This window comes from Streptopelia decaocto (assembly GCF_964273445.1).
Source record: "Streptopelia decaocto genome assembly, chromosome: 3".
NCBI classification, from domain to species: Eukaryota; Metazoa; Chordata; class Aves; order Columbiformes; family Columbidae; genus Streptopelia; species Streptopelia decaocto.
Genome location: NC_138656.1, coordinates 11891468 through 11914571, shown reverse-complemented (window position 1 = coordinate 11914571; position 23104 = coordinate 11891468).

Sequence of the window (23104 nt, the reverse complement as noted above, 5' to 3'; positions counted from 1 at the left end):
TATCAATATCGCTAAAACGCCAGTTGAGATTCTTAAAATCAATGTTGACATGTTTAGAGTTCCTTTGAACGTTTTGGAAATGCGGGTGAAACTTTTTACATTCTCGCAAAGATTTCCAAATCCCCGACACGATTTTTACACTTTCATATCAATATCGCTAAAACGCCAGTTGAGATTCTTAAAATCAATGTTGACATGTTTAGAGTTCCTTTGAACGTTTTGGAAATGCGGGTGAAACTTTTTACATTCTCGCAAAGATTTCCAAATCCCCGACACGATTTTTACACGTTCACGTCAAAATCTTTAAAACTCCAGTTGAGATTTTTAAAATCAGTGTTGACATGTTCAGAGTCCCTTGAACATTTTGGAAATGCGGGTGAAACTTTTTACATTCTCGCAAAGTTTTCTAAATCTCCGACACGATTTTAACACTTTCTCGTCAAAATCTCTAAAACTCCAGTTGAGATTCTTATAACCAAGGTTGACATGTTTAGAGTTCCCTTGAACATTTTGGAAATGCGGGTGAAACTTTTTACATTCTCGCAAAGATTTCCAAATCCCCGACAAGATTTTTACACTTTCATATCAATATCGCTAAAACGCCAGTTGAGATTCTTAAAATCAATGTTGACATGTTTAGAGTTCCTTTGAACGTTTTGGAAATGCGGGTGAAACTTTTTACATTCTCGCAAAGATTTCCAAATCCCCGACACGATTTTTACACTTTCATATCAATATCGCTAAAACGCCAGTTGAGATTCTTAAAATCAATGTTGACATGTTTAGAGTTCCTTTGAACGTTTTGGAAATGCGGGTGAAACTTTTTACATTCTCGCAAAGATTTCCAAATCCCCGACACGATTTTTACACGTTCACGTCAAAATCTCTAAAACATCAGTTGAGATTTTTAAAATCAGTGTTGACATGTTCAGAGTCCCTTGAACATTTTGGAAATGCGGGTGAAACTTTTTACATTCTCGCAAAGTTTTCTAAATCTCCGACACGATTTTAACACTTTCTCGTCAAAATCTCTAAAACTCCAGTTGAGATTCTTATAACCAAGGTTGACATGTTTAGAGTTCCCTTGAACATTTTGGAAATGCGGGTGAAACTTTTTACATTCTCGCAAAGATTTCCAAATCCCCGACAAGATTTTTACACTTTCATATCAATATCGCTAAAACGCCAGTTGAGATTCTTAAAATCAATGTTGACATGTTTAGAGTTCCTTTGAACGTTTTGGAAATGCGGGTGAAACTTTTTACATTCTCGCAAAGATTTCCAAATCCCCGACACGATTTTTACACTTTCATATCAATATCGCTAAAACGCCAGTTGAGATTCTTAAAATCAATGTTGACATGTTTAGAGTTCCTTTGAACGTTTTGGACATGCGGGTGAAACTTTTTACATTCTCGCAAAGATTTCCAAATCCCCGACACGATTTTTACACTTTCATATCAATATCGCTAAAACGCCAGTTGAGATTCTTAAAATCAATGTTGACATGTTTAGAGTTCCTTTGAACGTTTTGGAAATGCGGGTGAAACTTTTTACATTCTCGCAAAGATTTCCAAATCCCCGACACGATTTTTACACGTTCACGTCAAAATCTCTAAAACTCCAGTTGAGATTTTTAAAATCAGTGTTGACATGTTCAGAGTCCCTTGAACATTTTGGAAATGCGGGTGAAACTTTTTACATTCTCGCAAAGTTTTCTAAATCTCCGACACGATTTTAACACTTTCTCGTCAAAATCTCTAAAACTCCAGTTGAGATTCTTATAACCAAGGTTGACATGTTTAGAGTTCCCTTGAACATTTTGGAAATGCGGGTGAAACTTTTTACATTCTCGCAAAGATTTCCAAATCCCCGACAAGATTTTTACACTTTCATATCAATATCGCTAAAACGCCAGTTGAGATTCTTAAAATCAATGTTGACATGTTTAGAGTTCCTTTGAACGTTTTGGAAATGCGGGTGAAACTTTTTACATTCTCGCAAAGATTTCCAAATCCCCGACACGATTTTTACACGTTCACGTCAAAATCTCTAAAACTCCAGTTGAGATTTTTAAAATCAGTGTTGACATGTTCAGAGTCCCTTGAACATTTTGGAAATGCGGGTGAAACTTTTTACATTCTCGCAAAGATTTCCAAATCCCCGACAAGATTTTTACACTTTCATATCAATATCGCTAAAACGCCAGTTGAGATTCTTAAAATCAATGTTGACATGTTTAGAGTTCCTTTGAACGTTTTGGAAATGCGGGTGAAACTTTTTACATTCTCGCAAAGATTTCCAAATCCCCGACACGATTTTTACACTTTCATATCAATATCGCTAAAACGCCAGTTGAGATTCTTAAAATCAATGTTGACATGTTTAGAGTTCCTTTGAACGTTTTGGAAATGCGGGTGAAACTTTTTACATTCTCGCAAAGATTTCCAAATCCCCGACACGATTTTTACACGTTCACGTCAAAATCTCTAAAACTCCAGTTGAGATTTTTAAAATCAGTGTTGACATGTTCAGAGTCCCTTGAACATTTTGGAAATGCGGGTGAAACTTTTTACATTCTCGCAAAGTTTTCTAAATCTCCGACACGATTTTAACACTTTCTCGTCAAAATCTCTAAAACTCCAGTTGAGATTCTTATAACCAAGGTTGACATGTTTAGAGTTCCCTTGAACATTTTGGAAATGCGGGTGAAACTTTTTACATTCTCGCAAAGATTTCCAAATCCCCGACAAGATTTTTACACTTTCATATCAATATCGCTAAAACGCCAGTTGAGATTCTTAAAATCAATGTTGACATGTTTAGAGTTCCTTTGAACGTTTTGGAAATGCGGGTGAAACTTTTTACATTCTCGCAAAGATTTCCAAATCCCCGACACGATTTTTACACTTTCATATCAATATCGCTAAAACGCCAGTTGAGATTCTTAAAATCAATGTTGACATGTTTAGAGTTCCTTTGAACGTTTTGGAAATGCGGGTGAAACTTTTTACATTCTCGCAAAGATTTCCAAATCCCCGACACGATTTTTACACTTTCATATCAATATCGCTAAAACGCCAGTTGAGATTCTTAAAATCAATGTTGACATGTTTAGAGTTCCTTTGAACGTTTTGGAAATGCGGGTGAAACTTTTTACATTCTCGCAAAGATTTTCAAATCCCCGACACGATTTTTACACGTTCACGTCAAAATCTCTAAAACTCCAGTTGAGATTTTTAAAATCAGTGTTGACATGTTCAGAGTCCCTTGAACATTTTGGAAATGCGGGTGAAACTTTTTACATTCTCGCAAAGTTTTCTAAATCTCCGACACGATTTTAACACTTTCTCGTCAAAATCTCTAAAACTCCAGTTGAGATTCTTATAACCAAGGTTGACATGTTTAGAGTTCCCTTGAACATTTTGGAAATGCGGGTGAAACTTTTTACATTCTAGCAAAGATTTCCAAATCCCCGACACGATTTTTACACTTTCATATCAATATCGCTAAAACGCCAGTTGAGATTCTTAAAATCAATGTTGACATGTTTAGAGTTCCTTTGAACGTTTTGGAAATGCGGGTGAAACTTTTTACATTCTCGCAAAGATTTCCAAATCCCCGACACGATTTTTACACGTTCACGTCAAAATCTCTAAAACTCCAGTTGAGATTTTTAAAATCAGTGTTGACATGTTCAGAGTCCCTTGAACATTTTGGAAATGCGGGTGAAACTTTTTACATTCTCGCAAAGTTTTCTAAATCTCCGACACGATTTTAACACTTTCTCGTCAAAATCTCTAAAACTCCAGTTGAGATTCTTATAACCAAGGTTGACATGTTTAGAGTTCCCTTGAACATTTTGGAAATGCGGGTGAAACTTTTTACATTCTCGCAAAGATTTCCAAATCCCCGACAAGATTTTTACACTTTCATATCAATATCGCTAAAACGCCAGTTGAGATTCTGAAAATCAATGTTGACATGTTTAGAGTTCCTTTGAACGTTTTGGAAATGCGGGTGAAACTTTTTACATTCTCGCAAAGATTTCCAAATCCCCGACACGATTTTTACACTTTCATATCAATATCGCTAAAACGCCAGTTGAGATTCTTAAAATCAATGTTGACATGTTTCGAGTTCCTTTGAACGTTTTGGAAATGCGGGTGAAACTTTTTACATTCTCGCAAAGATTTCCAAATCCCCGACACGATTTTTACACGTTCACGTCAAAATCTCTAAAACTCCAGTTGAGATTTTTAAAATCAGTGTTGACATGTTCAGAGTCCCTTGAACATTTTGGAAATGCGGGTGAAACTTTTTACATTCTCGCAAAGTTTTCTAAATCTCCGACACGATTTTAACACTTTCTCGTCAAAATCTCTAAAACTCCAGTTGAGATTCTTATAACCAAGGTTGACATGTTTAGAGTTCCCTTGAACATTTTGGAAATGCGGGTGAAACTTTTTACATTCTCGCAAAGATTTCCAAATCCCCGACAAGATTTTTACACTTTCATATCAATATCGCTAAAACGCCAGTTGAGATTCTTAAAATCAATGTTGACATGTTTAGAGTTCCTTTGAACGTTTTGGAAATGCGGGTGAAACTTTTTACATTCTCGCAAAGATTTCCAAATCCCCGACACGATTTTTACACGTTCACGTCAAAATCTCTAAAACTCCAGTTGAGATTTTTAAAATCAGTGTTGACATGTTCAGAGTCCCTTGAACATTTTGGAAATGCGGGTGAAACTTTTTACATTCTCGCAAAGTTTTCTAAATCTCCGACACGATTTTAACACTTTCTCGTCAAAATCTCTAAAACTCCAGTTGAGATTCTTATAACCAAGGTTGACATGTTTAGAGTTCCCTTGAACATTTTGGAAATGCGGGTGAAACTTTTTACATTCTCGCAAAGATTTCCAAATCCCCGACACGATTTTTACACTTTCATATCAATATCGCTAAAACGCCAGTTGAGATTCTTAAAATCAATGTTGACATGTTTAGAGTTCCTTTGAACGTTTTGGAAATGCGGGTGAAACTTTTTACATTCTCGCAAAGATTTCCAAATCCCCGACACGATTTTTACACGTTCACGTCAAAATCTCTAAAACTCCAGTTGAGATTTTTAAAATCAGTGTTGACATGTTCAGAGTCCCTTGAACATTTTGGAAATGCGGGTGAAACTTTTTACATTCTCGCAAAGTTTTCTAAATCTCCGACACGATTTTAACACTTTCTCGTCAAAATCTCTAAAACTCCAGTTGAGATTCTTATAACCAAGGTTGACATGTTTAGAGTTCCCTTGAACATTTTGGAAATGCGGGTGAAACTTTTTACATTCTCGCAAAGATTTCCAAATCCCCGACACGATTTTTACACTTTCATATCAATATCGCTAAAACGCCAGTTGAGATTCTTAAAATCAATGTTAACATGTTTAGAGTTCCTTTGAACGTTTTGGAAATGCGGGTGAAACTTTTTACATTCTCGCAAAGATTTCCAAATCCCCGACACGATTTTTACACTTTCATATCAATATCGCTAAAACGCCAGTTGAGATTCTTAAAATCAATGTTGACATGTTTAGAGTTCCTTTGAACGTTTTGGAAATGCGGGTGAAACTTTTTACATTCTCGCAAAGATTTCCAAATCCCCGACACGATTTTTACACGTTCACGTCAAAATCTCTAAAACTCCAGTTGAGATTTTTAAAATCAGTGTTGACATGTTCAGAGTCCCTTGAACATTTTGGAAATGCGGGTGAAACTTTTTACATTCTCGCAAAGTTTTCTAAATCTCCGACACGATTTTAACACTTTCTTGTCAAAATCTCTAAAACTCCAGTTGAGATTCTTATAACCAAGGTTGACATGTTTAGAGTTCCCTTGAACATTTTGGAAATGCGGGTGAAACTTTTTACATTCTCGCAAAGATTTCCAAATCCCCGACAAGATTTTTACACTTTCATATCAATATCGCTAAAACGCCAGTTGAGATTCTTAAAATCAATGTTGACATGTTTAGAGTTCCTTTGAACGTTTTGGAAATGCGGGTGAAACTTTTTACATTCTCGCAAAGATTTCCAAATCCCCGACACGATTTTTACACTTTCATATCAATATCGCTAAAACGCCAGTTGAGATTCTTAAAATCAATGTTGACATGTTTAGAGTTCCTTTGAACGTTTTGGAAATGCGGGTAAAACTTTTTACATTCTCGCAAAGATTTCCAAATCCCCGACACGATTTTTACACGTTCACGTCAAAATATCTAAAACTCCAGTTGAGATTTTTAAAATCAGTGTTGACATGTTCAGAGTCCCTTGAACATTTTGGAAATGCGGGTGAAACTTTTTACATTCTCGCAAAGTTTTCTAAATCTCCGACACGATTTTAACACTTTCTCGTCAAAATCTCTAAAACTCCAGTTGAGATTCTTATAACCAAGGTTGACATGTTTAGAGTTCCCTTGAACATTTTGGAAATGCGGGTGAAACTTTTTACATTCTCGCAAAGATTTCCAAATCCCCGACAAGATTTTTACACTTTCATATCAATATCGCTAAAACGCCAGTTGAGATTCTTAAAATCAATGTTGACATGTTTAGAGTTCCTTTGAACGTTTTGGAAATGCGGGTGAAACTTTTTACATTCTCGCAAAGATTTCCAAATCCCCGACACGATTTTTACACTTTCATATCAATATCGCTAAAACGCCAGTTGAGATTCTTAAAATCAATGTTGACATGTTTCGAGTTCCTTTGAACGTTTTGGAAATGCGGGTGAAACTTTTTACATTCTCGCAAAGATTTCCAAATCCCCGACACGATTTTTACACGTTCACGTCAAAATCTCTAAAACTCCAGTTGAGATTTTTAAAATCAGTGTTGACATGTTCAGAGTCCCTTGAACATTTTGGAAATGCGGGTGAAACTTTTTACATTCTCGCAAAGTTTTCTAAATCTCCGACACGATTTTAACACTTTCTCGTCAAAATCTCTAAAACTCCAGTTGAGATTCTTATAACCAAGGTTGACATGTTTAGAGTTCCCTTGAACATTTTGGAAATGCGGGTGAAACTTTTTACATTCTCGAAAATTTCAAATCCCCGACAAGATTTTTACACTTTCACGTCAAAATCTCTAAAACGCCAGTTGAGATTCTTAAAATCAATGTTGACATGTTTAGAGTTCCTTTGAACGTTTTGGAAATGCGGGTGAAACTTTTTACATTCTCGCAAAGATTTCCAAATCCCCGACAAGATTTTTACACTTTCACGTCAAAATCTCTAAAACTCCCGTTGAGATTCTTATAACCAAGGTTGACATGTTTAGAGTTCCCTTGAACATTTTGGAAATGCGGGTGAAACTTTTTACATTCTCGCAAAGATTTCCAAATCCCCGACACGATTTTTACACTTTCATATCAATATCGCTAAAACGCCAGTTGAGATTCTTAAAATCAATGTTGACATGTTTAGAGTTCCTTTGAACGTTTTGGAAATGCGGGTGAAACTTTTTACATTCTCGCAAAGATTTCCAAATCCCCGACACGATTTTTACACTTTCATATAAATATCGCTAAAACGCCAGTTGAGATTCTTAAAATCAATGTTGACATGTTTAGAGTTCCTTTGAACGTTTTGGAAATGCGGGTGAAACTTTTTACATTCTCGCAAAGATTTCCAAATCCCCGACACGATTTTTACAAGTTCACGTCAAAATCTCTAAAACTCCAGTTGAGATTCTTATAACCAAGGTTGACATGTTCAGAGTCCCTTGAACATTTTGGAAATGCGGGTGAAACTTTTTACATTCTCGCAAAGTTTTCTAAATCTCCGACACGATTTTAACACTTTCTCGTCAAAATCTCTAAAACTCCAGTTGAGATTCTTATAACCAAGGTTGACATGTTTAGAGTTCCCTTGAACATTTTGGAAATGCGGGTGAAACTTTTTACATTCTCGCAAAGATTTCCAAATCCCCGACACGATTTTTACACTTTCATATCAATATCGCTAAAACGCCAGTTGAGATTCTTAAAATCAATGTTGACATGTTTAGAGTTCCTTTGAACGTTTTGGAAATGCGGGTGAAACTTTTTACATTCTCGCAAAGATTTCCAAATCCCCGACACGATTTTTACACTTTCATATCAATATCGCTAAAACGCCAGTTGAGATTCTTAAAATCAATGTTGACATGTTTCGAGTTCCTTTGAACGTTTTGGAAATGCGGGTGAAACTTTTTACATTCTCGCAAAGATTTCCAAATCCCCGACACGATTTTTACACGTTCACGTCAAAATCTTTAAAACTCCAGTTGAGATTTTTAAAATCAGTGTTGACATGTTCAGAGTCCCTTGAACATTTTGGAAATGCGGGTGAAACTTTTTACATTCTCGCAAAGTTTTCTAAATCTCCGACACGATTTTAACACTTTCTCGTCAAAATCTCTAAAACTCCAGTTGAGATTCTTATAACCAAGGTTGACATGTTTAGAGTTCCCTTGAACGTTTTGGAAATGCGGGTGAAACTTTTTACATTCTCGCAAAGATTTCCAAATCCCCGACACGATTTTTACACTTTCATATCAATATCGCTAAAACGCCAGTTGAGATTCTTAAAATCAATGTTGACATGTTTCGAGTTCCTTTGAACGTTTTGGAAATGCGGGTGAAACTTTTTACATTCTCGCAAAGATTTCCAAATCCCCGACACGATTTTTACACGTTCACGTCAAAATCTCTAAAACTCCAGTTGAGATTTTTAAAATCAGTGTTGACATGTTCAGAGTCCCTTGAACATTTTGGAAATGCGGGTGAAACTTTTTACATTCTCGCAAAGTTTTCTAAATCTCCGACACGATTTTAACACTTTCTCGTCAAAATCTCTAAAACTCCAGTTGAGATTCTTATAACCAAGGTTGACATGTTTAGAGTTCCCTTGAACATTTTGGAAATGCGGGTGAAACTTTTTACATTCTCGAAAATTTCAAATCCCCGACAAGATTTTTACACTTTCACGTCAAAATCTCTAAAACGCCAGTTGAGATTCTTAAAATCAATGTTGACATGTTTAGAGTTCCTTTGAACGTTTTGGAAATGCGGGTGAAACTTTTTACATTCTCGCAAAGATTTCCAAATCCCCGACAAGATTTTTACACTTTCACGTCAAAATCTCTAAAACTCCCGTTGAGATTCTTATAACCAAGGTTGACATGTTTAGAGTTCCCTTGAACATTTTGGAAATGCGGGTGAAACTTTTTACATTCTCGCAAAGATTTCCAAATCCCCGACACGATTTTTACACTTTCATATCAATATCGCTAAAACGCCAGTTGAGATTCTTAAAATCAATGTTGACATGTTTAGAGTTCCTTTGAACGTTTTGGAAATGCGGGTGAAACTTTTTACATTCTCGCAAAGATTTCCAAATCCCCGACACGATTTTTACACTTTCATATAAATATCGCTAAAACGCCAGTTGAGATTCTTAAAATCAATGTTGACATGTTTAGAGTTCCTTTGAACGTTTTGGAAATGCGGGTGAAACTTTTTACATTCTCGCAAAGATTTCCAAATCCCCGACACGATTTTTACAAGTTCACGTCAAAATCTCTAAAACTCCAGTTGAGATTCTTATAACCAAGGTTGACATGTTCAGAGTCCCTTGAACATTTTGGAAATGCGGGTGAAACTTTTTACATTCTCGCAAAGTTTTCTAAATCTCCGACACGATTTTAACACTTTCTCGTCAAAATCTCTAAAACTCCAGTTGAGATTCTTATAACCAAGGTTGACATGTTTAGAGTTCCCTTGAACATTTTGGAAATGCGGGTGAAACTTTTTACATTCTCGCAAAGATTTCCAAATCCCCGACACGATTTTTACACTTTCATATCAATATCGCTAAAACGCCAGTTGAGATTCTTAAAATCAATGTTGACATGTTTAGAGTTCCTTTGAACGTTTTGGAAATGCGGGTGAAACTTTTTACATTCTCGCAAAGATTTCCAAATCCCCGACACGATTTTTACACGTTCACGTCAAAATCTCTAAAACTCCAGTTGAGATTTTTAAAATCAGTGTTGACATGTTCAGAGTCCCTTGAACATTTTGGAAATGCGGGTGAAACTTTTTACATTCTCGCAAAGTTTTCTAAATCTCCGACACGATTTTAACACTTTCTCGTCAAAATCTCTAAAACTCCAGTTGAGATTCTTATAACCAAGGTTGACATGTTTAGAGTTCCCTTGAACATTTTGGAAATGCGGGTGAAACTTTTTACATTCTCGCAAAGATTTCCAAATCACCGACAAGATTTTTACACTTTCATATCAATATCGCTAAAACGCCAGTTGAGATTCTGAAAATCAATGTTGACATGTTTAGAGTTCCTTTGAACGTTTTGGAAATGCGGGTGAAACTTTTTACATTCTCGCAAAGATTTCCAAATCCCCGACACGATTTTTACACTTTCATATCAATATCGCTAAAACGCCAGTTGAGATTCTTAAAATCAATGTTGACATGTTTCGAGTTCCTTTGAACGTTTTGGAAATGCGGGTGAAACTTTTTACATTCTCGCAAAGATTTCCAAATCCCCGACACGATTTTTACACGTTCACGTCAAAATCTCTAAAACTCCAGTTGAGATTTTTAAAATCAGTGTTGACATGTTCAGAGTCCCTTGAACATTTTGGAAATGCGGGTGAAACTTTTTACATTCTCGCAAAGTTTTCTAAATCTCCGACACGATTTTAACACTTTCTCGTCAAAATCTCTAAAACTCCAGTTGAGATTCTTATAACCAAGGTTGACATGTTTAGAGTTCCCTTGAACATTTTGGAAATGCGGGTGAAACTTTTTACATTCTCGAAAATTTCAAATCCCCGACAAGATTTTTACACTTTCACGTCAAAATCTCTAAAACGCCAGTTGAGATTCTTAAAATCAATGTTGACATGTTTAGAGTTCCTTTGAACGTTTTGGAAATGCGGGTGAAACTTTTTACATTCTCGCAAAGATTTCCAAATCCCCGACAAGATTTTTACACTTTCACGTCAAAATCTCTAAAACTCCCGTTGAGATTCTTATAACCAAGGTTGACATGTTTAGAGTTCCCTTGAACATTTTGGAAATGCGGGTGAAACTTTTTACATTCTCGCAAAGATTTCCAAATCCCCGACACGATTTTTACACTTTCATATCAATATCGCTAAAACGCCAGTTGAGATTCTTAAAATCAATGTTGACATGTTTAGAGTTCCTTTGAACGTTTTGGAAATGCGGGTGAAACTTTTTACATTCTCGCAAAGATTTCCAAATCCCCGACACGATTTTTACACTTTCATATCAATATCGCTAAAACGCCAGTTGAGATTCTTAAAATCAATGTTGACATGTTTAGAGTTCCTTTGAACGTTTTGGAAATGCGGGTGAAACTTTTTACATTCTCGCAAAGATTTCCAAATCCCCGACACGATTTTTACACTTTCATATAAATATCGCTAAAACGCCAGTTGAGATTCTTAAAATCAATGTTGACATGTTTAGAGTTCCTTTGAACGTTTTGGAAATGCGGGTGAAACTTTTTACATTCTCGCAAAGATTTCCAAATCCCCGACACGATTTTTACAAGTTCACGTCAAAATCTCTAAAACTCCAGTTGAGATTCTTATAACCAAGGTTGACATGTTCAGAGTCCCTTGAACATTTTGGAAATGCGGGTGAAACTTTTTACATTCTCGCAAAGTTTTCTAAATCTCCGACACGATTTTAACACTTTCTCGTCAAAATCTCTAAAACTCCAGTTGAGATTCTTATAACCAAGGTTGACATGTTTAGAGTTCCCTTGAACATTTTGGAAATGCGGGTGAAACTTTTTACATTCTCGCAAAGATTTCCAAATCCCCGACACGATTTTTACACTTTCATATCAATATCGCTAAAACGCCAGTTGAGATTCTTAAAATCAATGTTGACATGTTTAGAGTTCCTTTGAACGTTTTGGAAATGCGGGTGAAACTTTTTACATTCTCGCAAAGATTTCCAAATCCCCGACACGATTTTTACACTTTCATATCAATATCGCTAAAACGCCAGTTGAGATTCTTAAAATCAATGTTGACATGTTTAGAGTTCCTTTGAGCGTTTTGGAAATGCGGGTGAAACTTTTTACATTCTCGCAAAGATTTCCAAATCCCCGACAAGATTTTTACACTTTCATATCAATATCGCTAAAACGCCAGTTGAGATTCTTAAAATCAATGTTGACAGGTTTAGAGTTCCTTTGAACGTTTTGGAAATGCGGGTGAAACTTTTTACATTCTCGCAAAGATTTCCAAATCCCCGACACGATTTTTACACTTTCATATCAATATCGCTAAAACGCCAGTTGAGATTCTTAAAATCAATGTTGACATGTTTAGAGTTCCTTTGAACGTTTTGGAAATGCGGGTGAAACTTTTTACATTCTCGCAAAGTTTTCTAAATCTCCGACACGATTTTAACAATTTCTCGTCAAAATCTCTAAAACTCCAGTTGAGATTCTTATAACCAAGGTTGACATGTTTAGAGTTCCCTTGAACATTTTGGAAATGCGGGTGAAACTTTTTACATTCTCGCAAAGATTTCCAAATCCCCGACAAGATTTTTACACTTTCACGTCAAAATCTCTAAAACTCCCGTTGAGATTCTTATAACCAAGGTTGACATGTTTAGAGTTCCCTTGAACATTTTGGAAATGCGGGTGAAACTTTTTACATTCTCGCAAAGATTTCCAAATCCCCGACACGATTTTTACACTTTCATATCAATATCGCTAAAACGCCAGTTGAGATTCTTAAAATCAATGTTGACATGTTTAGAGTTCCTTTGAGCGTTTTGGAAATGCGGGTGAAACTTTTTACATTCTCGCAAAGATTTCCAAATCCCCGACAAGATTTTTACACTTTGATATCAATATCGCTAAAACGCCAGTTGAGATTCTTATAACCAAGGTTGACATGTTCAGAGTTCCCTTGAACATTTTGGAAATGCGGGTGACACTTCTTACATTCTCGCAAAGATTTCCAAATCCCCGACAAGATTTTTACACTTTCACGTCAAAATCTCTAAAACTGCCGTTGAGATTCTTATAACCAAGGTTGACATATTTAGAGTTCCCTTGAACATTTTGGAAATGCGGGTGAAACTTTTTACATTCTCGCAAAGATTTCCAAATCCCCGACACGATTTTTACACTTTCATATCAATATCGCTAAAACGCCAGTTGAGATTCTTAAAATCAATGTTGACATGTTTAGAGTTCCTTTGAACGTTTTGGAAATGCGGGTGAAACTTTTTACATTCTCGCAAAGATTTCCAAATCCCCGACACGATTTTTACACGTTCACGTCAAAATCTCTAAAACTCCAGTTGAGATTCTTATAACCAAGGTTGACATGTTCAGAGTCCGTTGAACATTTTGGAAATGCGGGTGAAACTTTTTACATTCTCGCAAAGTTTTCTAAATCTCCGACACGATTTTAACACTTTCTCGTCAAAATCTCTAAAACTCCAGTTGAGATTCTTATAACCAAGGTTGACATGTTTAGAGTTCCCTTGAACATTTTGGAAATGCGGGTGAAACTTTTTACATTCTCGCAAAGATTTCCAAATCCCCGACACGATTTTTACACTTTCATATCAATATCGCTAAAACGCCAGTTGAGATTCTTAAAATCAATGTTGACATGTTTAGAGTTCCTTTGAACGTTTTGGAAATGCGGGTGAAACTTTTTACATTCTCGCAAAGATTTCCAAATCCCCGACACGATTTTTACACGTTCACGTCAAAATCTCTAAAACTCCAGTTGAGATTTTTAAAATCAGTGTTGACATGTTCAGAGTCCCTTGAACATTTTGGAAATGCGGGTGAAACTTTTTACATTCTCGCAAAGTTTTCTAAATCTCCGACACGATTTTAACACTTTCTCGTCAAAATCTCTAAAACTCCAGTTGAGATTCTTATAACCAAGGTTGACATGTTTAGAGTTCCCTTGAACATTTTGGAAATGCGGGTGAAACTTTTTACATTCTCGCAAAGATTTCCAAATCCCCGACACGATTTTTACACTTTCATATCAATATCGCTAAAACGCCAGTTGAGATTCTTAAAATCAATGTTAACATGTTTAGAGTTCCTTTGAACGTTTTGGAAATGCGGGTGAAACTTTTTACATTCTCGCAAAGATTTCCAAATCCCCGACACGATTTTTACACTTTCATATCAATATCGCTAAAACGCCAGTCGAGATTCTTAAAATCAATGTTGACATGTTTAGAGTTCCTTTGAACGTTTTGGAAATGCGGGTGAAACTTTTTACATTCTCGCAAAGATTTCCAAATCCCCGACACGATTTTTACACGTTCACGTCAAAATCTCTAAAACTCCAGTTGAGATTTTTAAAATCAGTGTTGACATGTTCAGAGTCCCTTGAACATTTTGGAAATGCGGGTGAAACTTTTTACATTCTCGCAAAGTTTTCTAAATCTCCGACACGATTTTAACACTTTCTTGTCAAAATCTCTAAAACTCCAGTTGAGATTCTTATAACCAAGGTTGACATGTTTAGAGTTCCCTTGAACATTTTGGAAATGCGGGTGAAACTTTTTACATTCTCGCAAAGATTTCCAAATCCCCGACAAGATTTTTACACTTTCATATCAATATCGCTAAAACGCCAGTTGAGATTCTTAAAATCAATGTTGACATGTTTAGAGTTCCTTTGAACGTTTTGGAAATGCGGGTGAAACTTTTTACATTCTCGCAAAGATTTCCAAATCCCCGACACGATTTTTACACTTTCATATCAATATCGCTAAAACGCCAGTTGAGATTCTTAAAATCAATGTTGACATGTTTAGAGTTCCTTTGAACGTTTTGGAAATGCGGGTAAAACTTTTTACATTCTCGCAAAGATTTCCAAATCCCCGACACGATTTTTACACGTTCACGTCAAAATATCTAAAACTCCAGTTGAGATTTTTAAAATCAGTGTTGACATGTTCAGAGTCCCTTGAACATTTTGGAAATGCGGGTGAAACTTTTTACATTCTCGCAAAGTTTTCTAAATCTCCGACACGATTTTAACACTTTCTCGTCAAAATCTCTAAAACTCCAGTTGAGATTCTTATAACCAAGGTTGACATGTTTAGAGTTCCCTTGAACATTTTGGAAATGCGGGTGAAACTTTTTACATTCTCGCAAAGATTTCCAAATCCCCGACAAGATTTTTACACTTTCATATCAATATCGCTAAAACGCCAGTTGAGATTCTTAAAATCAATGTTGACATGTTTAGAGTTCCTTTGAACGTTTTGGAAATGCGGGTGAAACTTTTTACATTCTCGCAAAGATTTCCAAATCCCCGACACGATTTTTACACTTTCATATCAATATCGCTAAAACGCCAGTTGAGATTCTTAAAATCAATGTTGACATGTTTCGAGTTCCTTTGAACGTTTTGGAAATGCGGGTGAAACTTTTTACATTCTCGCAAAGATTTCCAAATCCCCGACACGATTTTTACACGTTCACGTCAAAATCTTTAAAACTCCAGTTGAGATTTTTAAAATCAGTGTTGACATGTTCAGAGTCCCTTGAACATTTTGGAAATGCGGGTGAAACTTTTTACATTCTCGCAAAGTTTTCTAAATCTCCGACACGATTTTAACACTTTCTCGTCAAAATCTCTAAAACTCCAGTTGAGATTCTTATAACCAAGGTTGACATGTTTAGAGTTCCCTTGAACATTTTGGAAATGCGGGTGAAACTTTTTACATTCTCGCAAAGATTTCCAAATCCCCGACACGATTTTTACACTTTCATATCAATATCGCTAAAACGCCAGTTGAGATTCTTAAAATCAATGTTGACATGTTTAGAGTTCCTTTGAACGTTTTGGAAATGCGGGTGAAACTTTTTACATTCTCGCAAAGATTTCCAAATCCCCGACACGATTTTTACACGTTCACGTCAAAGTCTCTAAAACTCCAGTTGAGATTTTTAAAATCAGTATTGACATGTTCAGAGTCCCTTGAACATTTTGGAAATGCGGGTGAAACTTTTTACATTCTCGCAAAGTTTTCTAAATCTCCGACACGATTTTAACACTTTCTCGTCAAAATCTCTAAAACTCCAGTTGAGATTCTTATAACCAAGGTTGACATGTTTAGAGTTCCCTTGAACATTTTGGAAATGCGGGTGAAACTTTTTACATTCTCGCAAAGATTTCCAAATCACCGACAAGATTTTTACACTTTCATATCAATATCGCTAAAACGCCAGTTGAGATTCTGAAAATCAATGTTGACATGTTTAGAGTTCCTTTGAACGTTTTGGAAATGCGGGTGAAACTTTTTACATTCTCGCAAAGATTTCCAAATCCCCGACACGATTTTTACACTTTCATATCAATATCGCTAAAACGCCAGTTGAGATTCTTAAAATCAATGTTGACATGTTTCGAGTTCCTTTGAACGTTTTGGAAATGCGGGTGAAACTTTTTACATTCTCGCAAAGATTTCCAAATCCCCGACACGATTTTTACACGTTCACGTCAAAATCTCTAAAACTCCAGTTGAGATTTTTAAAATCAGTGTTGACATGTTCAGAGTCCCTTGAACATTTTGGAAATGCGGGTGAAACTTTTTACATTCTCGCAAAGTTTTCTAAATCTCCGACACGATTTTAACACTTTCTCGTCAAAATCTCTAAAACTCCAGTTGAGATTCTTATAACCAAGGTTGACATGTTTAGAGTTCCCTTGAACATTTTGGAAATGCGGGTGAAACTTTTTACATTCTCGAAAATTTCAAATCCCCGACAAGATTTTTACACTTTCACGTCAAAATCTCTAAAACGCCAGTTGAGATTCTTAAAATCAATGTTGACATGTTTAGAGTTCCTTTGAACGTTTTGGAAATGCGGGTGAAACTTTTTACATTCTCGCAAAGATTTCCAAATCCCCGACAAGATTTTTACACTTTCACGTCAAAATCTCTAAAACTCCCGTTGAGATTCTTATAACCAAGGTTGACATGTTTAGAGTTCCCTTGAACATTTTGGAAATGCGGGTGAAACTTTTTACATTCTCGCAAAGATTTCCAAATCCCCGACACGATTTTTACACTTTCATATCAATATCGCTAAAACGCCAGTTGAGATTCTTAAAATCAATGTTGACATGTTTAGAGTTCCTTTGAACGTTTTGGAAATGCGGGTGAAACTTTTTACATTCTCGCAAAGATTTCCAAATCCCCGACACGATTTTTACACTTTCATATAAATATCGCTAAAACGCCAGTTGAGATTCTTAAAATCAATGTTGACATGTTTAGAGTTCCTTTGAACGTTTTGGAAATGCGGGTGAAACTTTTTACATTCTCGCAAAGATTTCCAAATCCCCGACACGATTTTTACAAGTTCACGTCAAAATCTCTAAAACTCCAGTTGAGATTCTTATAACCAAGGTTGACATGTTCAGAGTCCCTTGAATATTTTGGAAATGCGGGTGAAACTTTTTACATTCTCGCAAAGTTTTCTAAATCTCCGACACGATTTTAACACTTTCTCGTCAAAATCTCTAAAACTCCAGTTGAGATTCTTATAACCAAGGTTGACATGTTTAGAGTTCCCTTGAACATTTTGGAAATGCGGGTGAAACTTTTTACATTCTCGCAAAGATTTCCAAATCCCCGACACGATTTTTACACTTTCATATCAATATCGCTAAAACGCCAGTTGAGATTCTTAAAATCAATGTTGACATGTTTAGAGTTCCTTTGAACGTTTTGGAAATGCGGGTGAAACTTTTTACATTCTCGCAAAGATTTCCAAATCCCCGACACGATTTTTACACTTTCATATCAATATCGCTAAAACGCCAGTTGAGATTCTTAAAATCAATGTTGACATGTTTAGATTTCCTTTGAGCGTTTTGGAAATGCGGGTGAAACTTTTTACATTCTCGCAAAGATTTCCAAATCCCCGACAAGATTTTTACACTTTCATATCAATATCGCTAAAACGCCAGTTGAGATTCTTAAAATCAATGTTGACAGGTTTAGAGTTCCTTTGAACGTTTTGGAAATGCGGGTGAAACTTTTTACATTCTCGCAAAGATTTCCAAATCCCCGACACGATTTTTACACTTTCATATCAATATCGCTAAAACGCCAGTTGAGATTCTTAAAATCAATGTTGACATGTTTAGAGTCCCTTTGAACGTTTTGGAAATGCGGGTGAAACTTTTTACATTCTCGCAAAGTTTTCTAAATCTCCGACACGATTTTAACAATTTCTCGTCAAAATCTCTAAAACTCCAGTTGAGATTCTTATAACCAAGGTTGACATGTTTAGAGTTCCCTTGAACATTTTGGAAATGCGGGTGAAACTTTTTACATTCTCGCAAAGATTTCCAAATCCCCGACAAGATTTTTACACTTTCACGTCAAAATCTCTAAAACTCCCGTTGAGATTCTTATAACCAAGGTTGACATGTTTAGAGTTCCCTTGAACATTTTGGAAATGCGGGTGAAACTTTTTACATTCTCGCAAAGATTTCCAAATCCCCGACACGATTTTTACACTTTCATATCAATATCGCTAAAACGCCAGTTGAGATTCTTAAAATCAATGTTGACATGTTTAGAGTTCCTTTGAGCGTTTTGGAAATGCGGGTGAAACTTTTTACATTCTCGCAAAGATTTCCAAATCCCCGACACGATTTTTACACTTTCATATCAATATCGCTAAAACGCCAGTTGAGATTTTTAAAATCAGTGTTGACATGTTCAGAGTCCCTTGAACATTTTGGAAATGCGGGTGAAACTTTTTACATTCTCGCAAAGATTTCCAAATCCCCGACACGATTTTTACACGTTCACGTCAAAATCTCTAAAACTCCAGTTGAGATTCTTATAACCAAGGTTGACATGTTCAGAGTTCCCTTGAACATTTTGGAAATGCGGGTGAAACTTTTTACATTCTCGCAAAGATTTCCAAATCCCCGACAAGATTTTTACACTTTCACGTCAAAATCTCTAAAACTGCCGTTGAGATTCTTATAACCAAGGTTGACATATTTAGAGTTCCCTTGAACATTTTGGAAATGCGGGTGAAACTTTTTACATTCTCGCAAAGATTTCCAAATCCCCGACACGATTTTTACACTTTCATATCAATATCGCTAAAACGCCAGTTGAGATTCTTAAAATCAATGTTGACATGTTTAGAGTTCCTTTGAACGTTTTGGAAATGCGGGTGAAACTTTTTACATTCTCGCAAAGATTTCCAAATCCCCGACACGATTTTTACACGTTCACGTCAAAATCTCTAAAACTCCAGTTGAGATTCTTATAACCAAGGTTGACATGTTCAGAGTCCGTTGAACATTTTGGAAATGCGGGTGAAACTTTTTACATTCTCGCAAAGTTTTCTAAATCTCCGACACGATTTTAACACTTTCTCGTCAAAATCTCTAAAACTCCAGTTGAGATTCTTATAACCAAGGTTGACATGTTTAGAGTTCCCTTGAACATTTTGGAAATGCGGGTGAAACTTTTTACATTCTCGCAAAGATTTCCAAATCCCCGACACGATTTTTACACTTTCATATCAATATCGCTAAAACGCCAGTTGAGATTCTTAAAATCAATGTTGACATGTTTAGAGTTCCTTTGAACGTTTTGGAAATGCGGGTGAAACTTTTTACATTCTCGCAAAGATTTCCAAATCCCCGACACGATTTTTACACGTTCACGTCAAAATCTCTAAAACTCCAGTTGAGATTTTTAAAATCAGTGTTGACATGTTCAGAGTCCCTTGAACATTTTGGAAATGCGGGTGAAACTTTTTACATTCTCGCAAAGTTTTCTAAATCTCCGACACGATTTTAACACTTTCTCGTCAAAATCTCTAAAACTCCAGTTGAGATTCTTATAACCAAGGTTGACATGTTTAGAGTTCCCTTGAACATTTTGGAAATGCGGGTGAAACTTTTTACATTCTCGCAAAGATTTCCAAATCCCCGACACGATTTTTACACTTTCATATCAATATCGCTAAAACGCCAGTTGAGATTCTTAAAATCAATGTTAACATGTTTAGAGTTCCTTTGAACGTTTTGGAAATGCGGGTGAAACTTTTTACATTCTCGCAAAGATTTCCAAATCCCCGACACGATTTTTACACTTTCATATCAATATCGCTAAAACGCCAGTCGAGATTCTTAAAATCAATGTTGACATGTTTAGAGTTCCTTTGAACGTTTTGGAAATGCGGGTGAAACTTTTTACATTCTCGCAAAGATTTCCAAATCCCCGACACGATTTTTACACGTTCACGTCAAAATCTCTAAAACTCCAGTTGAGATTTTTAAAATCAGTGTTGACATGTTCAGAGTCCCTTGAACATTTTGGAAATGCGGGTGAAACTTTTTACATTCTCGCAAAGTTTTCTAAATCTCCGACACGATTTTAACACTTTCTTGTCAAAATCTCTAAAACTCCAGTTGAGATTCTTATAACCAAGGTTGACATGTTTAGAGTTCCCTTGAACATTTTGGAAATGCGGGTGAAACTTTTTACATTCTCGCAAAGATTTCCAAATCCCCGACAAGATTTTTACACTTTCATATCAATATCGCTAAAACGCCAGTTGAGATTCTTAAAATCAATGTTGACATGTTTAGAGTTCCTTTGAACGTTTTGGAAATGCGGGTGAAACTTTTTACATTCTCGCAAAGATTTCCAAATCCCCGACACGATTTTTACACTTTCATATCAATATCGCTAAAACGCCAGTTGAGATTCTTAAAATCAATGTTGACATGTTTAGAGTTCCTTTGAACGTTTTGGAAATGCGGGTAAAACTTTTTACATTCTCGCAAAGATTTCCAAATCCCCGACACGATTTTTACACGTTCACGTCAAAATATCTAAAACTCCAGTTGAGATTTTTAAAATCAGTGTTGACATGTTCAGAGTCCCTTGAACATTTTGGAAATGCGGGTGAAACTTTTTACATTCTCGCAAAGTTTTCTAAATCTCCGACACGATTTTAACACTTTCTCGTCAAAATCTCTAAAACTCCAGTTGAGATTCTTATAACCAAGGTTGACATGTTTAGAGTTCCCTTGAACATTTTGGAAATGCGGGTGAAACTTTTTACATTCTCGCAAAGATTTCCAAATCCCCGACAAGATTTTTACACTTTCATATCAATATCGCTAAAACGCCAGTTGAGATTCTTAAAATCAATGTTGACATGTTTAGAGTTCCTTTGAACGTTTTGGAAATGCGGGTGAAACTTTTTACATTCTCGCAAAGATTTCCAAATCCCCGACACGATTTTTACACTTTCATATCAATATCGCTAAAACGCCAGTTGAGATTCTTAAAATCAATGTTGACATGTTTCGAGTTCCTTTGAACGTTTTGGAAATGCGGGTGAAACTTTTTACATTCTCGCAAAGATTTCCAAATCCCCGACACGATTTTTACACGTTCACGTCAAAATCTTTAAAACTCCAGTTGAGATTTTTAAAATCAGTGTTGACATGTTCAGAGTCCCTTGAACATTTTGGAAATGCGGGTGAAACTTTTTACATTCTCGCAAAGTTTTCTAAATCTCCGACACGATTTTAACACTTTCTCGTCAAAATCTCTAAAACTCCAGTTGAGATTCTTATAACCAAGGTTGACATGTTTAGAGTTCCCTTGAACATTTTGGAAATGCGGGTGAAACTTTTTACATTCTCGCAAAGATTTCCAAATCCCCGACACGATTTTTACACTTTCATATCAATATCGCTAAAACGCCAGTTGAGATTCTTAAAATCAATGTTGACATGTTTAGAGTTCCTTTGAACGTTTTGGAAATGCGGGTGAAACTTTTTACATTCTCGCAAAGATTTCCAAATCCCCGACACGATTTTTACACGTTCACGTCAAAGTCTCTAAAACTCCAGTTGAGATTTTTAAAATCAGTATTGACATGTTCAGAGTCCCTTGAACATTTTGGAAATGCGGGTGAAACTTTTTACATTCTCGCAAAGTTTTCTAAATCTCCGACACGATTTTAACACTTTCTCGTCAAAATCTCTAAAACTCCAGTTGAGATTCTTATAACCAAGGTTGACATGTTTAGAGTTCCCTTGAACATTTTGGAAATGCGGGTGAAACTTTTTACATTCTCGCAAAGATTTCCAAATCACCGACAAGATTTTTACACTTTCATATCAATATCGCTAAAACGCCAGTTGAGATTCTGAAAATCAATGTTGACATGTTTAGAGTTCCTTTGAACGTTTTGGAAATGCGGGTGAAACTTTTTACATTCTCGCAAAGATTTCCAAATCCCCGACACGATTTTTACACTTTCATATCAATATCGCTAAAACGCCAGTTGAGATTCTTAAAATCAATGTTGACATGTTTCGAGTTCCTTTGAACGTTTTGGAAATGCGGGTGAAACTTTTTACATTCTCGCAAAGATTTCCAAATCCCCGACACGATTTTTACACGTTCACGTCAAAATCTCTAAAACTCCAGTTGAGATTTTTAAAATCAGTGTTGACATGTTCAGAGTCCCTTGAACATTTTGGAAATGCGGGTGAAACTTTTTACATTCTCGCAAAGTTTTCTAAATCTCCGACACGATTTTAACACTTTCTCGTCAAAATCTCTAAAACTCCAGTTGAGATTCTTATAACCAAGGTTGACATGTTTAGAGTTCCCTTGAACATTTTGGAAATGCGGGTGAAACTTTTTACATTCTCGAAAATTTCAAATCCCCGACAAGATTTTTACACTTTCACGTCAAAATCTCTAAAACGCCAGTTGAGATTCTTAAAATCAATGTTGACATGTTTAGAGTTCCTTTGAACGTTTTGGAAATGCGGGTGAAACTTTTTACATTCTCGCAAAGATTTCCAAATCCCCGACAAGATTTTTACACTTTCACGTCAAAATCTCTAAAACTCCCGTTGAGATTCTTATAACCAAGGTTGACATGTTTAGAGTTCCCTTGAACATTTTGGAAATGCGGGT